This window comes from Chiloscyllium plagiosum, unplaced genomic scaffold, assembly GCF_037043375.1.
Source record: "Chiloscyllium plagiosum isolate Xiang-an unplaced genomic scaffold, Cpla_swu_hap1 HiC_scaffold_28, whole genome shotgun sequence".
In the NCBI taxonomy this organism is placed as follows: Eukaryota; Metazoa; Chordata; class Chondrichthyes; order Orectolobiformes; family Hemiscylliidae; genus Chiloscyllium; species Chiloscyllium plagiosum.
The window spans coordinates 20,379,397-20,393,411 of record NW_028270166.1 but is presented as its reverse complement, the minus strand read 5'-3'; the positions used below and the strand labels follow the sequence as shown (position 1 = coordinate 20,393,411).

At 41.6% G+C, this 14,015-nt stretch overlaps 1 pseudogene across 1 annotated transcript in view; it reads left to right on the top strand.

Moving 5' to 3' along the window:
* Positions 1 to 14,015, top strand: part of LOC122565353 (phospholipid hydroperoxide glutathione peroxidase GPX4-like) — a 42,325-nt pseudogene that overhangs the window by 2,003 nt on the left and 26,307 nt on the right. The gene's annotated exons all lie outside the window — the stretch shown is intronic.

Sequence of the window (14,015 nt, the reverse complement as noted above, 5' to 3'; positions counted from 1 at the left end):
TGAATCAATCAGTATGATGATGCAGATGCAACTTTTTACTAAATTCATTTAGGATCTTCACAGGATGGAAGAATAAAAGGTGTTGATGATATACAAACTGAGACATTCATATTTCCTGCACCTAAATGTGTGATCACAAAGCTTATCTTAAATGAGTAGTTTTTAGCAATTTTTCATCAGAAGTGTTGTGTTTTGTCCTTGACACCACAACAAGTCTATGAACATACATGTACATACAGTATATGAATTAGGAGCAGAAGCAAGTCTTCTGTACCCACAAGCCAGCTACCATTCAGTAAGATCAGATCAAATTCCACATTCCCATCTATCCTGATAACATTTCATTCCCTTGTTTAACCAGAATCTGGATCTTATTTGCCTTAAAAATATGCAATGATCTGCCTCCACAGCCTCTGAGGCAGAGTTCCAAAGTCACACATCTCTCAGAGAAAAGAATTTACCTCATCACTGTCCTAAAAGGATGATTCCTAATTTATAACAGTGCCTCCTAGTTCTGGCCTCATTCATAAGACACAATATCCTGTCTGCGTTCACCTTGTCAGGAATGTTTTGGATGTTATACACTTTAATCAAGGCATTCCTTACTGTTTGAAACAAGCCCAGTATGTCCAACCTTTCCATGCAAGATAAGATATCAAGCCAATAAACCTTCTCTGAATTGCCTCCACCACATTAGCATCTTTTCTTAAATAAGACAACCAAAACTGCACAATTAGAATAATGATCCTTCAGAGGAGCATGTTTTTCCATACTCATCATTGCTGTCATAAACTCAAGCAAACACCAGGTGCGCATTGCTGGCAAGAACAACATTTTTCATCCATCCCTAATTACCATTGAACTAAATAGCTTGCCAGATTATTTCAGAAGACAGTCAAAAGCCAGCTACATTATTTTGGATCTGGAGTTGCATTAGGACGGTGGATTTCCTTCTCTAGTGAAAATTAGTGAACCAGACATGATTTTAGAAAAATAATTTAATGGTTATCATTACTGCAATTAGCTTTCCATTCAAGACTTTATTAATCAAATTTAATTCTATTAGCTGCGATGCTGGGAGTTGAACCCACATCCCTCGAGAATTAATACAGGCTTCTGGATGATTCATATGGTGACATTACCATTAACATGGGGCCATTCTGTAGATACTTTAGTTTCCACCTAGCACAGGTACTAGTTCACTTGAATTTGTCTTTGAGTGATTTAAAGTCTATTGGAGGACCACTTTTCAAAAGTGGTACCAATTAGTGTTGAGACATAAGGTTTTTATTAACATTCCCTGTGTCCACTGATAAAAGATGTGTCTCAATGCATTTAATCAAGGTAGAACAAAGGTTATTCAATCTGTACACAGACCAAATATGAAAAGAATTAGGTGCAGTTTCAGGAATAAAAGTTTGAGGCAATAGCACAACAAACTTACGGTATGGTGACCATGCAATATTACTGGCAGAATCAGAAGAGACCCTTACCATGGATTAAGCAAAATCTAGAAGTTTGGAAATGTGGATTTGAGTATGAACACCAATAAAACTTAAAACTATAGCAGTTAGAAAGATTTTTAAAAAACTAGAGTGAAGATTAAAGTGAATATTGTCACAATGGAACAAGATGATAGGTTTGTCTATTTTAGACAGATGGTAGCAGGAGATGGCAGGTGTGATGCAGAAGTTAGACAAAGGATAGAGATAGAAGTAATTCTGTGAAGATGAAGGATGTAATACAAGCTTGAACTTTCTTGTTAACAGAGGACAAATCTCATAATGTGGTCCATTCCATTGACTTTCCTGTGTGCCTCAGAAATCTGGACAATAAAAGAAGATCTATGGAATAAATTAGGGGTTTTGAAATTGGGAAGAAACTATAAGAGCAAAGAGGAAAATGATCATTATTTTAGCCACTTGATCACAACTGAAAAGCTGTTCTAGAAAGCAATGTGGAAAGTAGCAAAAGGGGAGTTCCAATTCAGGCAGTTGCATGACAAAAGTCACAGAGTGAGGGCAGACAGGCTATAGTGGAGTGTGAGGATGGTACCTGATAGTTAAGCAGAGCATACAATAAAAGTAGTACGGGCTTTTGTGGTGCAATGATAGTGTCCCTACCTCTGAGAGAGGAGGCTTATGTTCAATTCCCACCTGCTCTTGAGGTGTGTAATAATATCAATGAACAGTTTGATGAGAACGTATCTACCATGACAATACAATAACAGCAGAGTAGCAGTATTCACTGACTCCACAGGCATTGTAGTAGAAACTTGTGTTTCTTATCAAACAACCACCTTTTGACCTATCCATGCTTAACCATTCTCCTCAAATGTGAGTCTGTTCTCTTATTATCAGCTCCATTTCCACATCTTACAAATTAACACATTATTAAACAGAAGCCTGGACTGAGATGTAAAATTGCATCAATCTCATCTTTTAAAAATAGTTTTCATTATAAAAATATCTTACTTAAACAATACTTGTTTGGTTTTATAGGAAGTTGTCTGTCTTACAGTTTATTGGCATAATCTTATCTCATATATAACAGCTGTGCCTTAATTTGCATCAAAATGACAGATGAAAATGTTTTTTTTCTTCTCTGTAAGGTACAAATTGGAAAATTATTGGCCAGGTTTTTTTATTTAATGTGCTTATTTCTTCGAATCATACAGTAAAGAGGCCCTTTAGCCTATCAAATCTATATCACTAAAGCTACACTAAACCTATAGTGTCTCATTTTCCAGTATTAGGCCCATAGCCTTGAACATTGTGGCATTTCAAATGCTACTCCAAGTACTTTTTACAGGTTGTAGGATTACCCACCTCATCAGCCCTCCCTGTTACCCTGAGGGTAAAAAACATTTCCTCATATGCTCTCCAAATTTCTGCCTTTTACCTTCACATGTTTCCCCCTCATTATTAACACTTCAACTCAGGGGAACAACTGATTTTTGTTCACCTTGTCTATGCCACTCAGAATCTTGGAAAAATTTATTAGGTTCCCTCAACCTCTCTACTCCAAATAAAAGAACCCAAGCTTATCCAGCCTCCCTTGATAGCTAAAATGAACTATCCTGGAAAATTTCCTCTGCACCCCATCCTTTGCAATCCCATCCTTCCTATGATCAGAATGGCACACAATAAAGTATTGTACAACACAACATAACATCTATGCTCTTACAATCTAAGCCTCAACGATAAAGGCAAGTGTCCTTTATGCTTCCTTAACTGATCTATTAACCTGCCATCTTTAGGGATTTGTTTGCATACCAAACACTTTCTTCACTACCTGTGACTCCACTTTCAAGGAGCTATGAACCTGCATTCCAGGGTCTCTTTGTTCAGCAACACTCCCTAGGACCTTACCATTAAGTGTATAAGTCCTGCTAAGATTTGCTTTCCCAAAATGCAGCACCTCACATTTATCTGAATTAAACTCCATCTGCCACTTCTCTACCCATTGGCCCATCTGGTCCAGATCCTGTTGTAATCTGAGGTAACCCTCTTCGCTGTCCACTACACCTCCAATTTTGGTGTCATCTGCAAATGTGCTAACTGTACCTCCTATGCTCGCATCCAAATCATTTATGTAAATGACAAAAAGTAGAGGACCCAGCACTGATCCTTGTGGCACTCCATTGGTCACAGGCCTCCAGTCTGAAAAACAACCCTCCACCACCACCCTCTGTCTTCCACCTTTGAGCCAGTTCTGTATCCAAATGGCTAGTTTTTCCTGTATTCCACGAGATCTAACCTTGCTAATCAGTCTCCCATGGGCAACCTTGTCGAACACCTTACTGAAGTCCATGTACTGCTCTGCCCTCATTAATCCTCTTTGATACTTCTTCAAAAAACTCAATCAAGTTTGTGAGACATGATTTCCCACGTACAAAGCCATGTTGACTACCCCTAATCAGTCCTTGCCTTTCCAAATACATGTACATCATCCCTCAGGATTCCCTCCAACAACAGGAAGCATTGTCTGAGACAAGCCATGGTCAGTTCAAGTATGCAGCTTTTCTCAGGGTTAAAAGCCATTTTATGCAGCTTTTAAGCAGAATTGTCAATTTGTAGCCTAGAAGCCATTTTGTCATGTTACTGGCATTAAGAAGAGCACGTATTAAATGGTTGTTCCTGACAGCAGCCTGTATTCAGATTTCAGATCCTTACATTTAGACCCAATTTGTCAAATTATCCTTTGAACCAATATGCTTTTACCTTCTTTATCAGTCTCCCATGTGGGACCTTGTCAAAGACTTTGCTGAAATCCATATGAACTACATCAACTACCCTCATCAACACACTTGGTCACCTCCTTCAACAATTCCACCAGACTTAGATAAATGTGAGGTACTGCATTTTGAAAAAGCAAATCAGAGCAGGACTTAAGCACTGGTTGTAAGGTCCTGGGAAAGTTGCTGAACAAAGAGACCTTGGAGTGCAGGTTCATAGTTCCTTAAAAATGGAGTTGCAGATAGATAGGATAGTCAGGACCTGATCAGGTGTACGCTAGAACTCTGTGGGAAGCTAGGGAAGTGAATGATGGGCCTCTTACTGAAATATTTGTATCATCGATAGTCACAGGTGAAATGTTGGAAGACTGGAGGTTGGCTAACATGATGCCATTGTTCAAGAAAGGTAGTAAGAACAAGCCAGGGAACTATAGATCAATGAGCCTGACATCGGTGGTGGGCAAGTTGTTGGAGGGAATCATGAGGGACAGGATGTACATGTATTTGGAAAGGCAAGGATTGATTAGGGATAGTCAACATGGCCTTATGCGTGGGAAATCATGTCTCACAAACTTGATTGAGTTTTTTGAAGAAGTAACAAAGAAGATTGATGAGGGCAGAGCAGTAGATGTGATCTATATGGACTTCAGTAAGGCGTTCGACAAGGTTCCCCATGGGGGACTGATTAGTCAGGTTAGATCTCATGGGATACAGGGAGAACTAGCCATTTGGATACAGAACTGGCTCAAAGGTAGAAGATAGAGGGTGGTGGTGGAGGGTTGTTTTTCAGACTGGAGGCCTGTAACTAGAGGAGTGCCACAAGTATCTGTGCTGGGTCCACTACTTTTTGTCATTTACATAAATGATTTGGATGTGAGCATAAGAGATACAGTTAGTAAGTTTGCTGATGACACCAAAATTAGAGGTGTAGTGGACAGTGAAGAAGGTTATCTCAGATTACAATGGGATCTTGATCAGATGGGCCAATGGGCTGAGAAGTGGCAGATGGAGTTTAATTTAGATAAATGTGAGGTGCTGCATTTTGGGAAAGCAAAACTTAGGATGACTTATACACTTAATGGTAAGGTCCTAGGCAGTGTTGCTGAACAAAGAGACCTTGGAGCGCAGATTCATAGCTCCTTGAAAGTGGAGCTGCAGGTAGGTAGGGTAGTGAAGAAGGTAAATTCCTGATGAAGGGCTTTTGCCCGAAACGTCGATTTTGCCTGTCCTCGGATGCTGCCTGAATTGCTGTGCTCTTCCAGCACCACTGATCCAGTGTAGTGAAGAAGGCATTTGGTATGCTTTTCTTTATTGGTAAGAGTATTGAGTACAGGAGTTGGGAGGTCATGTTGCGGCTGTACCGGACATCGGTTAGGCCACTGTTGGAATATTGCTTGCAATTCTAGTCCTCTTCCTATCTGACGGAGGTTGTGAAACTTGAAAGGATTCAGAAAAAGGTTTTCAAGGATGTTGCCAGGGTTGGAGGAGTTGAGCTATAGGGAGAGGTTGAATAGGTTAGGGCTGTTTACCCTGAAGCGTTGGAGGCTGAAGGGTGACCTTCCAGAGGTTTATAAAATCTTGAGGGCATGGATAGGATAAGTAGACAAGGTCTTTTCCCTGGGGTCAGGGAGTCCAGAACTAGAGTGCATAGGTTTAGGGTGAGAGGGGAAAGATATAAAAAAGAGCTAAGGGGCAACCTTTTCACACAGAGGGTGGTTAGTGTATGGAATGAGCTGCCAGAGGAAGTGGTGGAGGCTAGTGCAATTGCAAAATTTAAAAGGCATCTGGATGGGTATATGAATAGGAAGGGTTTGGAAAGATATGGGCCAGGTGCTGGCAGGTGGGCCTAGATTGGTTTGGGATATCTGGTTGGCATGGACGAGTTGTACTGCAGGGTCAGTTTCCATGCTGTCCATCTCTATGACTCTATAAAGATAGCATTTGGTATGCTTTCCTTTATTGTTCAGAGCAGTGAGTATAAGAGTTGGGAGGTCATGTGGCTTGACAGGACATTGGTTAGGCACTGTTGGAATGTTGTGTGCAAATCTGGTCTCCTTCCTATCGGAAGGATGTTGTGAAACCTGAAAGGGTTCAGAAAAGATTTACAAGGATGTTGCCAAGGTTGGATGATTTGAACTATAGGGAGAGGCTGAATAGACTGGGGCTTTTTTTCCCTGGAGTGTTGGAGGCTGAGGGGTGACCTTGTAGAGGTCTACAAAATCAAGTGGGGCATGGATAGGGTGAGTAGACAAAGTATTCAGTGGGGGAGTCCAGAACTAGAGGGCATAGGTTTAGGGTGAGGGGCAAAAATTTAAAAACATTAAAAAGGGGCAACTTTTTCACATGGAGGGTGTTTTGTGTATGGAATAAGCTGTCATAGGAAGTGGCTGGAGGCTGGTACAATTACAACATTTAAAAGGAATCTGAATGGGTATATTCATAGGAAGGATTTAGAGGAATATGGGCCAAGTGCTGGAAAATGTGACTAGATTAGGTTAGGATATCTGGTCAACATGGACGAGTTGGACCGAAGGGTCTGTTTCTATGCTGTACATCTCTATGACTTTATTTGTTAGGCAAAGCTATGCTGACTATCCCTGATCAAACTTGCCTCTTTAGATGAAGATTAATTTTCTGCTTCGGAATTTTTCCAATAGCTTCCCTAACGCTGATGTGAGACTCCTAAATCTGTAATTCTCTGGCTCATCTTTACCATGCTTCTTTAAAAGGGGAATCATGTTAACTGCATGATGTACAGCACAGAAACAGACCCTTCGGTCCAACTCGTCCATGTTGACCAAATATTCTAACCCAATCTAGTCCCATTTTCCAGCACTTGGCCCATATCCTTCTAAACCCTTCCTCTGCATCTACCGATCCAGATGCCTTTTAAATGTTGTAATTGTACCAGCCTCCAGCCATTCCTCTGGCAGTTTATTCCTTACATGTACCACCCTCTGTGTGAAAAAGTTGCTCCTTAGGTCCCTTTTAAATTTTTCCCCTCTCACCCTAAACCTATGCCCCCTAGTTCTGGACTCCCCCACTGCAGGGAAAAGACTTTGTCCATTCACCCTATTCATGCCTCCAGTCCTCCAGTCCTCTGGCACCTTCCCTGTGGCTAGAGAAAAATTAAATATTTAGGTTAGGGTGATTGCCTCCTTTAACTCCCACACCAGCTTGGAATACAAATCATCCAGGTTTGTGATTTTTAAACCTGCCAAAACCTTCATTACTTTCTCACTCCCTATATCATCTGCTCAAGAACCTCACAGCCCACTTTCCCAAATTCTGTACTTGCGGCTTCCTTCTCCCAAGTGAAGATGTGAATTATTTGTGTAACATTCTACCAGTTCCACGTACAGATTTTCTAATGGGCCCTACTCTTTCTTTGATTATCCTCTTCTCCTGATATATTTGTAGAATGTTGTGGTTCTGTTCGCCGAGCTGAAAGTTTTTGTTGCAAACGTTTCATCCCCTGTCTAGGTGACATCCTTAGTGCTTGGGAGCCTCCTGTGAAGTGCTTCTGTGGTGTTTCCTCCGGCATTTATAGTAGCCTGTCCCTGCCGCTTCCGGTTGTCAGTTTCAGCTGTCCGCTGTAGTGGCCGGTATATTGGGTCCAGGTCTATGTGTTTGTTGATGGAGTTTGTGGATGAGTGCCATGCTTCTAGGAATTCCCTGGCTGTTCTTTGTTTGGCTTGCCCTATAATGGTAGTGTTGTCCCAGTCAAATTCATGTTGCTTGTCGTCTGCGTGTGTGGCTACTAGGGATAGCTGGTCGTGTCATTTCGTGGCTAGTTGATGTTTGTGGATGCGGATCGTTAGCTGTCTTCCTGTTTGTCCTATATAGTGTTTTGTGCAGTCCTTGCATGGGATTTTGTACACTACATTAGTTTTGCTCATATTGGGTATCGGGTCCTTCATTTTGATGAGTTGTTGTCTGAGTGTGGCTGTTGGTTTGTGTGCTGTTATAAGTCCTAGTGGTCGCAGTAGTCTGGCTGTCATTACAGAGATGTCCTTGATGTATGGTAGTGTGGCTAATCCTTTGGGTTGCGGCATGTCCTCGTTCCGTTGTCTTTCCCTTAGGCATCTGTTGATGAAATTCTGTTGAGGATATCCGTTTTTTGCGAATATCTTGTATAGGTGTTCCTCTTCCTCTTTTTGCAGTTCTGGTGTGCTGCAGTGTGTTGTGGCCCTTTTGAATAGTGTCTTGATGCAACTTCGTTTGTGTGTATTGGGGTGGTTGCTTTCATAGTTCAGGATTTGGTCTGTGTGTGTTGCTTTCCTGTGTACCTTAGTGGTGAATTCTCCATTTGGTGTTCTCTGTACCCTCATGTCTAGGAATGGGAGTTGGTTGTCCTTTCCTTCCTCTCTCGTGAATCGGATTCCTGTGAGTGTGGAGTTGATGATCCGGTGTGTATTCTCTATTTCCATATTTTTAATGATTACAAAGGTGTCATCAACGTATCTGACCCAGAGTTTGGGTTGAATTTGTGGTAAGACTGTTTGTTCTAACCTTTGCATTACTGCTTCTGCTAGGAGTCCCAAGATCGGTGAGCCCATGGGTATTCCGTTGATTTGTTCGTATATCTGGTTGTTGAATGTGAAGTGTGTTGTGAGGCACAAGTCCAGTAGTTTAAGTATGCCGTCTTTGTTGATGGGTTCAACGTCCTGTTGTCTGTTATGTCTGTTCAGCAGGTTGGCTATTGTTTCTCTGGCTAGGGCTTTGTCAATAGACGTGAATATCATGGGATTCTCCCTAACATTGCCAGTCAGTATTTTTTCATCCTTCCTATTTGTTCTCCTAATTACTTTCTTAAATTTCCTCTTGAACCTTCTATTAGGGTCTCCATTGATTCTCCCCCTTTGTATGTCTTACATACCTTCTTTTTATCCAGTCCTGAGTATTTTTAGATATACAGGGTTCTTTGGTCCTGTTGCTCATACATTTGCATGTCCTTGGGGGAGTAGGAGGGGCAGTTGATGAGGTTGGCGACAAAGCAGTAGGGTTGTTGTGTGCATGTCCCAGAGATGGTCCCTGAAATCCTCTGTGAGTTGACATCCTTTCTCCCTGATGTAGAGAAGACCAGATCAAGAGCAGTGGATGAGGTGGGTGGATGTGCAGGAAAATCTGTGCCAGATGTGAAAAGATCCTTTGGGGTCTTGGAAGGAGATGAGGGGAAAAGTGTGGGCGCAGGTTTTACACCTGCGACGGCAAGGGAACATGCAAGTCCTCAGCCTCTTTCACCACCAAATCAAAGCCAACCACCAACTGGATGAAGAACTCCTCATCTTCTCCCTTGGGACCCTTCAACCACGTGGCATCAACATTGAGTTCACTTGTTTCCTAATCTCCCCTCCCCCTACCTCATCCTAGATCCAACCTTCTAACTTGGCACTGTCCTTTTGACTTGCCCTACCTGTCCACCTTCCTTTCCACCTATCCGCTCCACCTTCCTCACTGACCTATCACAATTACCCCCTACCTGCATCCACCTATCGCCTTCCCAGCTACCTTGGGCCCAGCCCCTCCCCATCCCCATCCCCTCCCCATCCCCATCCCCATATCATCCCCCATTTACCTCTCAGCCCCTTTCCCCCTCCACATTCCTGATAAATGGCTTATGCCTGAAACATTGACTCTCCTGATCCTCTGACCTGGTGTGTTCTTCCAGCACCACACTTTTCGACTTTGACCCTCCAGCACCTGCAGTCCTCACTTTCTCCCAATTTACTGCAGTACCAGGCATGGTTGTTTTCACAAAATGGTAGGACTGCCAGTTGGGACCTGTCTGTCATTTAAAGGGTAATCTTGCATTGAATGAAATTAGCTGCTGTGGTTTTTTTTTATTTCACTGGACTCAGCAATCAGCATTTTTAACCTTCTAAATCTCTGGGCCCTTGTACCATTAAGAATCTGGGTTTTTGTAGCCCATTTCATGCTAGACATCCCATTACAGTCAATGAAGTACATTTGAAATGCAATCAGTGTTATCATTAAGCCATTTTATACACAGCATGATCAACGAATGGTAATATGATAATGACCAGATGATTTGTATTTATGTTGATCATTGAATAAATAATAATTAGGATATGGAATACACTGTCTGTCCTTCTTCAAAATAGAGTCACAATCTCTTATGTTCACCTGGGAGCAGATTGATTTAATGTAACATCTGAAATTATAGAGGTGTGAAAGCAACACTGCCTTGAATTGCACTGTAGTTTCAGCTTAGATTTTTGTGCTCAAAGGATGGTTTTTCAGAATAGGACTTAAAACCCAACACCCATGAATCCTAGTTCCTGACATTGCTCCATGCTTGTGTTGCTCTTGTAACATAATATATAAATACAAATTGCCCAACCAGAGAACAGTATATCTCCAGAAAGCAGGAACTACCAGCCAGGCACCAATGACAAAGATGGGCAACAGCTATTTTGGATGTTGCTGCTGTCTTGCCAAAGAGAGCAAGTACCTCTTGCTCCAGGAAATTCAATGCAGTGGAATGTGGCCATGCATATCAAGGTTAGGACCAGTGACCATAGTATATTTGTGAGCCCAAGATTTGGTATAAAAATAACTATGAAGAAATTTGGTTGGACCCCACAGGGAACCCAACATCTGTGCACTAACGTACACAAGACTGTTCCAGCTCGCCAGGAAAAAAAGTACCACTGCAGTCCCAACAGACAAACCTCTGAAGAAACCCCTTTAGAAGCTTAAGGAGGTGTTATGTAGATGTGATTTCCCCCAACCCCCAGGTCTCAAACTCACAGCCCTTTGAAAATGTGGCACCAACTCTTTGGAGTGGATATCGATAAAATAGCTTCACGCACAAAGCTAATCTAATATTTTAAATATTAGAAAAGCATGTCAAATTGTATTCATGTTAATTTTCAATATCATACAATAACTATCCTAATTATTAATTATACAGTTAACCTTTTGATTCTTTTGCTTTTGAATACAATTTGATAGCAACTCCTGAAGAAAGATTTGCTCTGTAATATGCATTGCATCTACTAAGCTTTAGGTTAGACCATTCAAATTACTTTAATGTAATCTTATCACAGTCAGCAGACTAAAGTTTTGCAATTAGCATCTGGCCTGTATTTAACTTCAAGCCACATGAACTGAGCTGATTCAGTGTGCTGGCCTGTCCTTTATGGAACAAGTACAAAATAAAAGACTGCAGAACAATATTATAACCCAGATTTAAGTTGGTAAATTTAATTGCTAAATTGCCACTCAATTACAGGCTTGAACATAGCATAATGAATAACAAAGCTAAATTTTTTTAACCCAGTTTATACATAAGATAAATTTAGCAATGTGATCGACTGAGTATTAATTTTGTTACAAATTATGGGATTTGTGGTGCATTATTTAATAAAAGGCAATTTCTGCAAATAAAATCTCCCGTTTTCAGCCTTGGGCCATTACCACCCAAATTTTAACCTAACTTCCTGATGGGATTAGGGTGAGTTTGGAACTGATGCCTATTTTACATTCCCAGCTAATTTTAAGCTATGTTAAAGTAATATTAATTAAAGGATCTGTACTGAAGAGTTAATGAAGATTAGGATGAAATCATATGTTGCAGAAGGAGATTTGATAAAGTAAGTCAGATAAAGCTGTCTCGACTGGTAAATGAGTCAAGGTGGGAGCAGCAATAAGATAATCTCTAAAAGAAATAAGAGATGGTAGAATAAAACAGAGAAATTTCTTCACTCAGGTGAATTTCTAGAATTTTGCAGAGGGGTATGGATGCTTAGTCCTTAAGTGCATTCAAGTTGAGATTGATAGGGATTGATTGGTTCATTTAGTTGTAGTGCGGTATAGAATAATGCCAAAATGGTTGAACGGTAGGGTTTGGGGCCTAGCTTTGCTGCTCCTCTCCCTTGTAAAATTGCTGTCTCTTGTGTACAGCTGTTAATGTTTTTTGTAAACTGTTTTATAAAAAAAAAATAGAATAATGCCAACAGTGTGAGTTCAGCCCTTATATTCATCAAAGTGATCCTTGGGGGTCTGTGTCTGTCTTTTGTCCCATTTAATGATATTATGGTATGAGTTATGACTAGCAGCCCTTTAACAATGTGGACACCAACATAGCTGGCAGGAAGAGCATGCTATTCATAGCTCAGCTTTGATTGGTCGGTTATATTGTTCACATGGAGGAATCCTGTATATAAAAGACTGTACTCTATAGTAAGCGGAATTCAAGGATCTTCACCAGAGGGCATCACAAATTCCAATAAAACCAAGTTCTGAAAACCAACCACAGAGCTTGCTAGTGGGATCCCAAACATGGACAAAAACAATCTTTAACAGACTCAAATGGAGAAGCCTCTGCCATCAAACTATTTCAACTTTTGAGATGAGAGTTATTTTCTCCACCGTATGCATGCAGTGGTTATGCAAAATGAACTTGCTCTAACATCTCACAAGACAGACATCAACCTAGACTCTTAGCTAGTTTTCTTTTTCTGTTGGTTCATGAAATCCGCTCACCACAACTTTCTCAAGGGCAACTAGGATAGGTAATAAATCTTGGATCAGCTAGCTATGCTCATGGTACCAAAAGGATTACGGATCACAAACCCACTCAAGTTGACCTACAACAGATTCCGCTGAGAGACTTTGCTGTTACACCTCTCGCAAACTCCTCAATTATCTCGTGCACCAACTCTACAGCAGGTCCCATAACCTTGAAATCAAGTTAGAATCCACACTCTCAGCTTGCACTCAGGATTCCTGATGAAGGGCTTATGCCTGAAACATCGATTCCCCTTTCTTCGGATGCTGCCTGACCAGCTGTGCTTTTCTAGTGCCACACAGTTTAACTTTGATCTCCAGCATCTGCGGTCCTCACTTTCTCCTCAGGATACAGCAGTCCAGTTATGAGGCACTGCCTAATGGACAAGTTGGCAGAACTACACCACATGCATGCACACCAAAAACAAGCAACAGGAGAAACTTGGCATCACCACCAGCAGTAGCCAAGCCTCCCCTGGCACCACGCTTGAAAACATTATCACCCGGGGGAAATCAATCGTCAATTTATTGGACCACGCCCTTCACATGGAAGAGACTGAAGTTCTCAGCTGAGGGCTCAATGTGTGCCCCACCATCAAAATGGACCACATTGGGTCTTGGGGTAGACTCAGAGGACCAGTCCAACACAATCTATGAGTAAATAAAATGAACACTCATCCACCTAAGCAAGGGGAAAAAAAACATTATAATTGGGATTCTAAAGGAATAAAGTGGTTGGGCAGGAAAATATAGTCGAAGTTGATGATAAGCCATGACTATCAAATAGGGGGGCAGGTTTGAAGGGCTATATACCCAAAGCACACAGCTCCTTTTTAGATTAGATTAAATTAGATTACATTACAGTATGGAAACAGGCCCTTCGGCCCAACAAGTCCACACCGACCCGCAACCCACCCATACCCCTTACCTAACACTACGGGCAATTTAACATGGCCAATGCACCTAATCTGCACATCTTTGGACTGTGGGAGGAAACCGGAGCACCCGGAGGAAACCCACGCAGACACGGGGAGAACGTGCAAATTCCACAGTCAGTCGCCTGAGGCGGGAATTGAACCCGGCTCTCTGGCGCTGTGAGGCAGCAGTGCTAACCGTGCCGCCCACATTGATCTAAGTTTCCCTTACAACGCCCCAGTCAAAAGGGCAGTGGATGCAGATTCCTTAAGATGTGATTAAACATTTGAAGATAAAAGATAGTCTGTTCCAAGCGCAGAAGATTGAG